At 47.0% G+C, this 9,861-nt stretch overlaps 1 long non-coding RNA gene across 2 annotated transcripts; it reads right to left on the bottom strand.

Annotated features, from left to right (window-relative positions):
• Window positions 1-391: 391 nt before the first annotated feature.
• LOC135782866 (uncharacterized) lies at window positions 392-9,239 on the bottom strand. 2 transcript variants are annotated; one of them, XR_010545522.2, is made up of 4 exons: window positions 8,849-9,239; window positions 7,854-8,005; window positions 7,428-7,469; window positions 392-680 (listed from the first exon to the last, which is right to left on the bottom strand). It is a non-coding gene; the product is annotated as an uncharacterized lncRNA (long non-coding RNA). The 2 variants fall into 2 exon arrangements; XR_012335138.1 differs by having other exon boundaries at window positions 9,031-9,239.
• Window positions 9,240-9,861: the final 622 nt, after the last annotated feature.

Raw genomic sequence — 9,861 nt, 5'->3', positions numbered from 1 at the left:
ATCATGGCTAAGAAGGCTGCACTAACCAAAGAGAAGATGCAGGAAATCCACAGGGCAGTTACCAAATTTGTGGTGATGGGGCTTCATCCATTTTCCACAGTGGAATCACCATCTTTCAGGTAAAAATGTGAGCTAAATCAAAATAGAATTTCCTTGTTGCAGGTGAATGCCACCTTTGTACCATGAAGATATTCTGTGTACAACAAGAAGACTAATATATATATATATATATATATATATATATATATATGTGGCAGGAGGGGTCCTTAGCGGGGTGCACAAAATGCACACAACTCAATTAAACGACTGTCGTAACAGTCAATATGACATTTATTTCCGACTACGCCACTTTGGGATTTTAACCAAAGAACAAACAGTGCCCCCTAGAGGCACGCACAGGTTCGAATCGCCAGGAGTCAGAGACAGAAGTAAATGGTACAAAAATATTTTTATTGAGTTGTACAAATATTAAAAATATGGCCACTCATCATAAAACACTTCTGCTGTGGGCAAGGAGCTGGGGCTTACCAACTGGGGCAGTCTCATATGCCAAATTAATCACTACAATCAGGTGAACATAGCACACACACACAGACTGGTGTCAGTGAGAAGCACAACACACGGTGAAGGACACACCACCACCACAATAGAGCCACTCGTCTGCACCCAGCGCCCAGATCCTGCCAAAACAAAGAGAGGTATTAAAATAAACAATAATTGCACTGAATGCAAGCGCTGTGTCTGAAATGAGCGTGGCAAGCAGAGAGGGTTTACAAAAGAAAAATAGTAAAGAAATAACAAAAACAATAATCTTAGTGCAGCTCAAAAGACCAAATTGCACAAAATAAAGATTCTTACTGGACTAGGTTAAGTCACAAAACATTACACAGCTTCAAATAGATGTAGGTGTATGGAATAATGCAATGTCCAGTCTCTGAGTTTGCACAAATCAAATAAACAAAACTTTAGACAAAATGTCCTTGGTTTCACAATATAATATGAATAATAAAAGAAAAAAAAGAAATTGAATAAACAATTGAATTCAGATCAAATGAATTAGAACACCAAAACACCAATAAAGTCAAATGATTAATGTATCAACCGAAAAAAGGAAAGGAGTTTAACATAACAGGGAAACCCTGCTGAAAACAAAATTAGACAGAAAGATTTCAAGCACTCATTACAGAGCCGCTTCAGCCTTGTTTAAAGACAACGCGCAGTCGCGTTTCAGCACACACACACAGGAAACGAAACAGTAGGAAACAAAATAATAGAAACAAAACAGAAACAAAACAGCAGCGCCCGCTGAGGCACAGAGCAATGGATTATGCAGCGTGAAGCATGCAGCGCAGCGTATGGAGTATGCAGCCCAAAGCAGGAAGTATGCAGCATGAAATATGCAGCCTGCAACGCAGCACTTAGTACGCAGCCATTGCCTTCACCTCGCGCCTATAAACACAAAGCAAGATGTTACGCTGCTCGTTCTCCCTTTGCTTAATGCTCAAGCAGCCAGTGATACTCACAATCGGAAACGCTGAGACGCAGGAGGTTAATCAGTTAGTGATCCCACCCCCAAAAGAGCGCAGCACCAGCTAAGCAGAGACTAAATTGCCCCTTAAATATATAAAGCAGACACGTAAGAGCACTAGCGATACAAAACATGTTATAAACACACGTCATTGTGCACCCGGTACGCTCTCCTTACCGTCTCAATTGTCCACATTTGGTTCCTCACGCAGCAAAATAGACTTTCGTACAGTGGTTAGCAGCTTCGGCAGTCTCTACCAACTAGAAAATAATCAGTATTAGCGCTCCAATATAGCTCGGTTTAAAGTGTTGCGAAGCCAAACAATACACTCACCACGGATGTAAACAATCCACTCGAGCAAACAAGCGGCGGCGCGCTGATGACGTAACGGCCCCCCTCAATGACGCACACCTACGACTGATGCATTGCGCTTTTATACCTTCAAAATCACTACCCATTGGCTAAACCCTCACATTACAAAAATAGGAGGGGCACAAACCCATTCTGCCACATCTACCCCTCCCTTTTGCATCGTCGCCCCGACGATGGACTTAATACAGGGTCACCCACATAATTTATGTCCAGGGTCTGAACAAGACTGACGTATCATCAGCAATTGCTTCTACACCAATTGCGGCCCTGCTTCCGATCTCACCCACAGTCCGGGGAAGGTGGTACAAGTTCGAATGCTGACCTGCTCCAGCCCGGCCTGTCCGCCGAGGAGCAACAACCCTATCACCCTGGGAACTAGAAGACCCTACTGGTCCCCTCACTATGGATCTTACATCTAGTCCACCTGACTCTTCTCTAACAGCAACTACAGGGGGTAGGCCTACTGGTAACTGGTCTTCAACAGAATCAGCTAGTGTTGGAAATCCACTCCCTCGGGCAACACAAGGGGTTTCTGGTACTAGCACGAACAGATCAACATCATCTCCCTCTCCATCTACTCGGGGCTCTTCCCGATCTTCTAACCCAACCCCAGGCGGACCATTTGAAAGGGCCTCTTTCCGAACACAAGCCTTCAGTGCAGAGCGATGAACACGTCGCACGTTACTCAAATCGGTCTCTGGTGCAATAGTATACACCACTCCTCCAGCCTCGGGGGCACAAACCACTTGGTATGGCACCAGACTCCACAAGTCTTGAATCTTATGACGCCCCTTAAATGAATGATCCCTCAAGTAAACTAACTGACCTTCTGTGAAAGGTTGGTCATGAACGTTTAAATCATGCCGTTCTTTCCGTCGACCGGCTGCGGTCTTCAGGCGCTCTCGTGCCCCTTCAAAGGCAACCTGCAACCGCCTGCGGTGTTCTACGACCCAACTATGGACACTACCTGCCATCGGCTCTGGCACTGTACCAAGCAGAAAATCCACTGGCAATCGAGGCTCTTGTCCAAACATTAAATAATGCGGGGACTCTCCCGTCCCCTGGTGGGGGGTAGTATTATAGCAGAAGAGTACCTGTGAAAGACAAGAGGCCCAATCCCTCTTCCTAGGGCCAGGCAGGGTTCGCAACAAGGTGTATAAGGTGCGATTGAACCGCTCGCACTGCCCATTGCCAGCCGGGTGGTAGGGGGTCGTACGGGATTTCTTCACCTGATATAATTCACAGAGCTGGCGGATAAGAGCAGACTCAAAGTTGCGGCCCTGGTCCGAGTGGATGCGGCCCGGGACCCCAAACTTATAAAACCACTCTTCGACCAGGACCTGAGCCACTGTCTCAGCTCGCTGGTCACGAGTAGGCACTGCCATAGCAAATTTGCTAAAGACATCTGTCATGACCAGAACATTTTCGTGCCCAGAATGGGATGGTTCGAGCACAGTGAAATCAATAGCAAGGACCTCGTTGGGCCTTGAAGCTAACAAATGGCCCATGTAACCCCGTGCCACTGGTTGGCTCTCCTTAGCGAGCTGGCAACGTTCGCACTCCCTGCACCAACGTATAATGTCATCGGACATACTTGGCCAATAACATCGCCGTCTAATCAGCTCAGTAGTGCGTTCAACTCCCTGATGGCCATGCTGTTGGTGCAGTTGTGCTAACACCTCATGTTTTAGCACACTAGGTAATACTAACTGGTAACAATCTTCTCCCCCGTCAGGACGGAAAATTTGCCGGTACAGTACTCCCTCTTCCTCTACCAAGCGGTCCCACTGCTGCAGTAGGGTAAGAACTGGCTTAGTCAGCCGGCGCCGTTCCTCGGCCACTGGGCGCTTACCCTGTTCCCAAAACTTCAACACGGGACCTATGATGGAGTCAGCCTCCTGCATAACCCGTATGTCAGAAACAGAATGACCAGGCAATGCACTCACCTCACTTACTGTAGCTTGCACAACACTACCTTCCCTTACGGCCTGCTGCAGTGATTCAGGCACTGAGACACCCGCAGCAATACTCTCAATAAGTTCCCGACTAACTGGGTTCTGGCGGGAAAGGGCATCAGCATTGCCATTGCTCCTCCCAGACCTATACCTTACCTCAAAGTCAAAGGCAGCCAGCTCAGCAACCCAGCGTTGTTCAGTAGCCCCTAGCTTCGCAGTGGTCAAGTGACTCAAGGGATTATTGTCAGTAAACACGATACACCTATGCCCCAACAAGTACTCCCTGAATTTTTCAACCATGGCCCACTTAAGTGCTAGAAACTCTAATTTCATCGAGCTGTAGTTGTTCATGTTACGCTCGGACGGTCTCAGGCTTCGGCTGGCATAGGCTATGGGTCGTATTTTCCCGTCAAACTCTTGGGAGAGCACTGCGCCCAGACCTCCATGGCTGGCATCCACCTCCAAAATGAAGGTTCGGGAAAAATCTGCGTATGCCAGTATAGGTGCAGAAGTTAAACGTCCCTTTAAGGCCTCAAATGCCTCCTCACACTGTGGTGTCCATACTGCAGCTAAACTCTGTGCCTTGCGTTTCCCTGACTTACCCCCAGTGACTTCAGCTACCAGCCTATGTAGAGGAGCCGCCAACTTGGCGAACCCCTCGACAAAGCGCCTATAATAGCTGGCGAACCCAAGGAAAGTCCTTAGTTCTGAGACCGTCGTAGGGCAACGCCACTGTGCAACAGCCTCAATTTTCCCTGGGTCAGTTGCTACCCCCTGTGCTGATATGACATGCCCCAAGTACTTTACCTCCTGCTTAAAGAATGCGCACTTCTCCAACTTTGCCTTGAGCCCTTCTTTTTCCAAACGGCCCAAGACCATCCCCAACCTCTCCAAATGTTGTACTACAGAGGAGGAAAACACAACGACATCATCGAGGTATAACAACAAAGACTGGCATTGCTGGTCACCGAACAGGCGCTCCATCAGCCTTTGAAATGTGCTTGGCGCATTACAAAGGCCAAAGGGCATCCGGTTGAATTCAAATAGCCCGAACGGTGTACAGAATGCAGTCTTGGACCTATCCTGTTCTGATACAGGAACCTGCAAGTACCCGCTGGCTAAGTCCAAAGTGGAAAACCAGCGGGCACCAGACAGTGAGTCTAGTGACTCCTCAATGCGAGGGAGGGGAAACGCATCCTTCCTTGTCTTGGCATTTAAGTGACGGTAGTCTACACACATGCGCAGACTACCGTCCTTCTTTTTAACCAAAACAATCGGTGAAGCATATGGACTGCTACTCTCACGGACTATCCCTGCTTCCATCAGTTGATTGATATGGGTTTTTACAACCTCATATTCAGATGGGGGTATTCGCCGGTACCGCTGGCGCACAGGGATGTCATCCAACACTGGTATATCATGGGAAATCAGCTGAGTACAGCCTATATCCCCTTCATGACATGAGAACACTGACTGATACCTCTGCAAAAGGGCTCTGACATCACCTTGTTCTGCATCAGACAATGCAGATAAATCAATAGACTCAATCTGGCTAGATACGGGAAACTCTTCTCCTGCCCTATGAGAGTGTACTGTGGCAGCCGCTGCCTTGACTTCAATGACTCCCTGAGGCAGATTAACTAAATAGACCTCCCTCAAATTTCCCACTAATGTGGTAGGGCGAAGCACCACATCCACTGTGCCAACATTTACCACTGGCACATAAACAGTACTTCGAACGACCCGTACTAACGCAGGCGAGGCCAAAAGTCCAGCTGGAAGGCCTGACTCGGGGGGTTCAAACAAAACAACACGGCCGTCATACTGCGCTGAGCAAGTTGTAGCTACCCACTTGATAGTACCACCTGGGATGCGCTGCACCCTACTTCCACGCATCCGCACACCACCTACCTGCTCAGAGTGGTCGCCAACACCAACGTGCTGACAATACTGAAAAGCTCTTGATACATTTGGAAGTTGCGTGACCACAGGGAGGTCAAAGAGTGCGGTGCCATGTTGGCCGAAGAGCTCCTGGTAACACCGGCTAAGTATATTCATCCCTAACACACCAGGGACGTCTACACTCAAACCACCAGGAGGATCCCGAACCACCAGGACACCACACCCAATGACCAACCTGCCGCAAAGTTCGACATCCAATTCTAAATAGCCGATATACGGGATCGCTAGCCCGTTAGCTGCTCGAAGCTGCAACCACTGACAGCCATGTAGACGGTCCCGTCCCCAAGGCTCAAAATGTTGCCGGAAACAACTCTCTGTAATTGTGGACACCATTGAACCGGTGTCAACTAAACAAGGTACTGAGACCCCTCCTATAGAAGCAATCAAATGTGGACAAGAAGAGATCAAATGGGAGAGCGGGCCCTGTGCGCCCACCTGACGTGAGTCTATTACTTCCCCACCAGAACCGTGACTCTGCGGCCCGGCGGGTGCTAGTTTTCCGACGGCCGTGAAAAACGCACCTGTCCAGTCATACTAGTAGAGGGTCCAGCCACAGGCGGTGGAGGGCGTGGAGAACCACGTCCCCCATCGCACTCCCGAGCAAAATGGCCTGGACGCTGACACCGTCTACATATGACTGGACCAGAACGTGGCGAACGGTTACGCACGCTTGGAGGTTGAAGACGAGCAACGGTTTGAGCAAGCTGATTTAGCTGTTGCTGCTGCTGTCGTAACATCTCTTGCAGCTCACGCATCTCCGACTGCTGCGGAGACTTTTCCCCAGCAGCAGAGGTCCCTCCACGTACCCCATACTGAAGACCGTATGCTAATGGGACCGATTGACTACGCCCTCTCGCTCCCCCTGGCATCCCCTCACGTTCCCACCTAATCGCTTCTCCACGGACCTCCAATATCGTAATAGAAGGCTGGCGACGAACCAGCTGCTTAAGCTCACGTCGCAACGCGCTATCGGAGACGTGCTCCACGAATTGATCCCGCAATACAGTCTCTGCATCTGTAATAGCACTGGGTGCTTGAGTCCTAACTCTCTCTAAAAGAGCCATAAGCGCAAGGGAGAATTCTAACAGCGTCTCACCTTCCTGTTGCTTTCTAGAGAAGAAAGCCTCTTGCAATGCGACGTACGACTGTGAACACCCATAAAGATCCTGCAATGCTTTAACAATTTTAACCGGATCCCCACGCTCCGCCTCAGGACGATACCGAATCTCCTCTCGGGCCTCACCTTCTAGGTGATCAAATAAAAAGAACGCCTGTTCAGATGTACCCATATAACGCGCCCTCATGCATGCCCGTGCCTCCTCGACCCATTCGTCAATGCTTACGCCAGACTTGCCATTAAACTTCGGGCACCGACGCTCCCGAGGCACAAAAACTAATCGCTCTGGTGCATTAGCACCAGATGGTTGAGGCATGGCTGGTGGAGCAACAGGCAAAGCGGCATCAACATTAGACGGCCCGGCCGGTGCATTAGACGGCTCGGCCGGCGCGTGCGCCTGCTGCAATCTGGCATTATCGGCTCTTAATTGCGCTACTAGTTCCCGCAGCTCATTTAATTCTTCCTCCATCTCAAAAAAAGAAATTGAACTTACCACCACGGAGAAATCGTCACTGATCAGCACCACGCTGCTGTTCTGTTTCCAAAAGGAATGAAAAAAAAAGTCAACACAAACACAACATACAAACAAGCAAACTAATGTCTCTGACCCAATCTGGCGACCCTGCCGACTACGCCACTATGTGGCAGGAGGGGTCCTTAGCGGGGTGCACAAAATGCACACAACTCAATTAAACGACTGTCGTAACAGTCAATATGACATTTATTTCCGACTACGCCACTTTGGGATTTTAACCAAAGAACAAACAGTGCCCCCTAGAGGCACGCACAGGTTCGAATCGCCAGGAGTCAGAGACAGAAGTAAATGGTACAAAAATATTTTTATTGAGTTGTACAAATATTAAAAATATGGCCACTCATCATAAAACACTTCTGCTGTGGGCAAGGAGCTGGGGCTTACCAACTGGGGCAGTCTCATATGCCAAATTAATCACTACAATCAGGTGAACATAGCACACACACACAGACTGGTGTCAGTGAGAAGCACAACACACGGTGAAGGACACACCACCACCACAATAGAGCCACTCGTCTGCACCCAGCGCCCAGATCCTGCCAAAACAAAGAGAGGTATTAAAATAAACAATAATTGCACTGAATGCAAGCGCTGTGTCTGAAATGAGCGCGGCAAGCAGAGAGGGTTTACAAAAGAAAAATAGTAAAGAAATAACAAAAACAATAAACTTAGTGCAGCTCAAAAGACCAAATTGCACAAAATAAAGATTCTTACTGGACTAGGTTAAGTCACAAAACATTACACAGCTTCAAATAGATGTAGGTGTATGGAATAATGCAATGTCCAGTCTCTGAGTTTGCACAAATCAAATAAACAAAACTTTAGACAAAATGTCCTTGGTTTCACAATATAATATGAATAATAAAAGAAAAAAAAGAAATTGAATAAACAATTGAATTCAGATCAAATGAATTAGAACACCAAAACACCAATAAAGTCAAATGATTAATGTATCAACCGAAAAAAGGAAAGGAGTTTAACATAACAGGGAAACCCTGCTGAAAACAAAATTAGACAGAAAGATTTCAAGCACTCATTACAGAGCCGCTTCAGCCTTGTTTAAAGACAACGCGCAGTCGCGTTTCAGCACACACACACAGGAAACGAAACAGTAGGAAACAAAATAATAGAAACAAAACAGAAACAAAACAGCAGCGCCCGCTGAGGCACAGAGCAATGGATTATGCAGCGTGAAGCATGCAGCGCAGCGTATGGAGTATGCAGCCCAAAGCAGGAAGTATGCAGCATGAAATATGCAGCCTGCAACGCAGCACTTAGTACGCAGCCATTGCCTTCACCTCGCGCCTATAAACACAAAGCAAGATGTTACGCTGCTCGTTCTCCCTTTGCTTAATGCTCAAGCAGCCAGTGATACTCACAATCGGAAACGCTGAGACGCAGGAGGTTAATCAGTTAGTGATCCCACCCCCAAAAGAGCGCAGCACCAGCTAAGCAGAGACTAAATTGCCCCTTAAATATATAAAGCAGACACGTAAGAGCACTAGCGATACAAAACATGTTATAAACACACGTCATTGTGCACCCGGTACGCTCTCCTTACCGTCTCAATTGTCCACATTTGGTTCCTCACGCAGCAAAATAGACTTTCGTACAGTGGTTAGCAGCTTCGGCAGTCTCTACCAACTAGAAAATAATCAGTATTAGCGCTCCAATATAGCTCGGTTTAAAGTGTTGCGAAGCCAAACAATACACTCACCACGGATGTAAACAATCCACTCGAGCAAACAAGCGGCGGCGCGCTGATGACGTAACGGCCCCCCTCAATGACGCACACCTACGACTGATGCATTGCGCTTTTATACCTTCAAAATCACTACCCATTGGCTAAACCCTCACATTACAAAAATAGGAGGGGCACAAACCCATTCTGCCACATATATATATATATATATATATATATATATATATATATATATATATATATATATATATATATTCTTCTCAAATTATCATTTTTCAAATTATCATTACATATTAATTGTCATTAAGAGAAATTACTGATCAAAAATATATGAGCTTGATAAAAATGCTCATTTTAGAAGAAAATCTCAGATGGCATTTAGAGACTTTTGCATGTGAAGTATATACATATATATTTTATTTTAAATTGTAAAAAAAGTTCTTTTTTTATAAAGGGAGATGACCACTGCCTTCAATCATAGATACCAACCACCATCCAGGGATGACATCTCCAACACGTACATACCCGCGTGGTATTCTGTTATAAAACATAATGTCATCCAGGAACTGATGCAGGTCAGCAAAGTTGCAATTACTTGTGATGGATGGACCAGCATGGCACAGGACCACTATCTAACAGTGACTGTCCATTACATTTACAAAGGCAGCATCCAGCAGAAAGTGCTAAGTA

This window comes from Paramisgurnus dabryanus, chromosome 15, assembly GCF_030506205.2.
Source record: "Paramisgurnus dabryanus chromosome 15, PD_genome_1.1, whole genome shotgun sequence".
NCBI classification, from domain to species: Eukaryota; Metazoa; Chordata; class Actinopteri; order Cypriniformes; family Cobitidae; genus Paramisgurnus; species Paramisgurnus dabryanus.
This window is presented reverse-complemented; position numbering and strand designations above follow the sequence as displayed.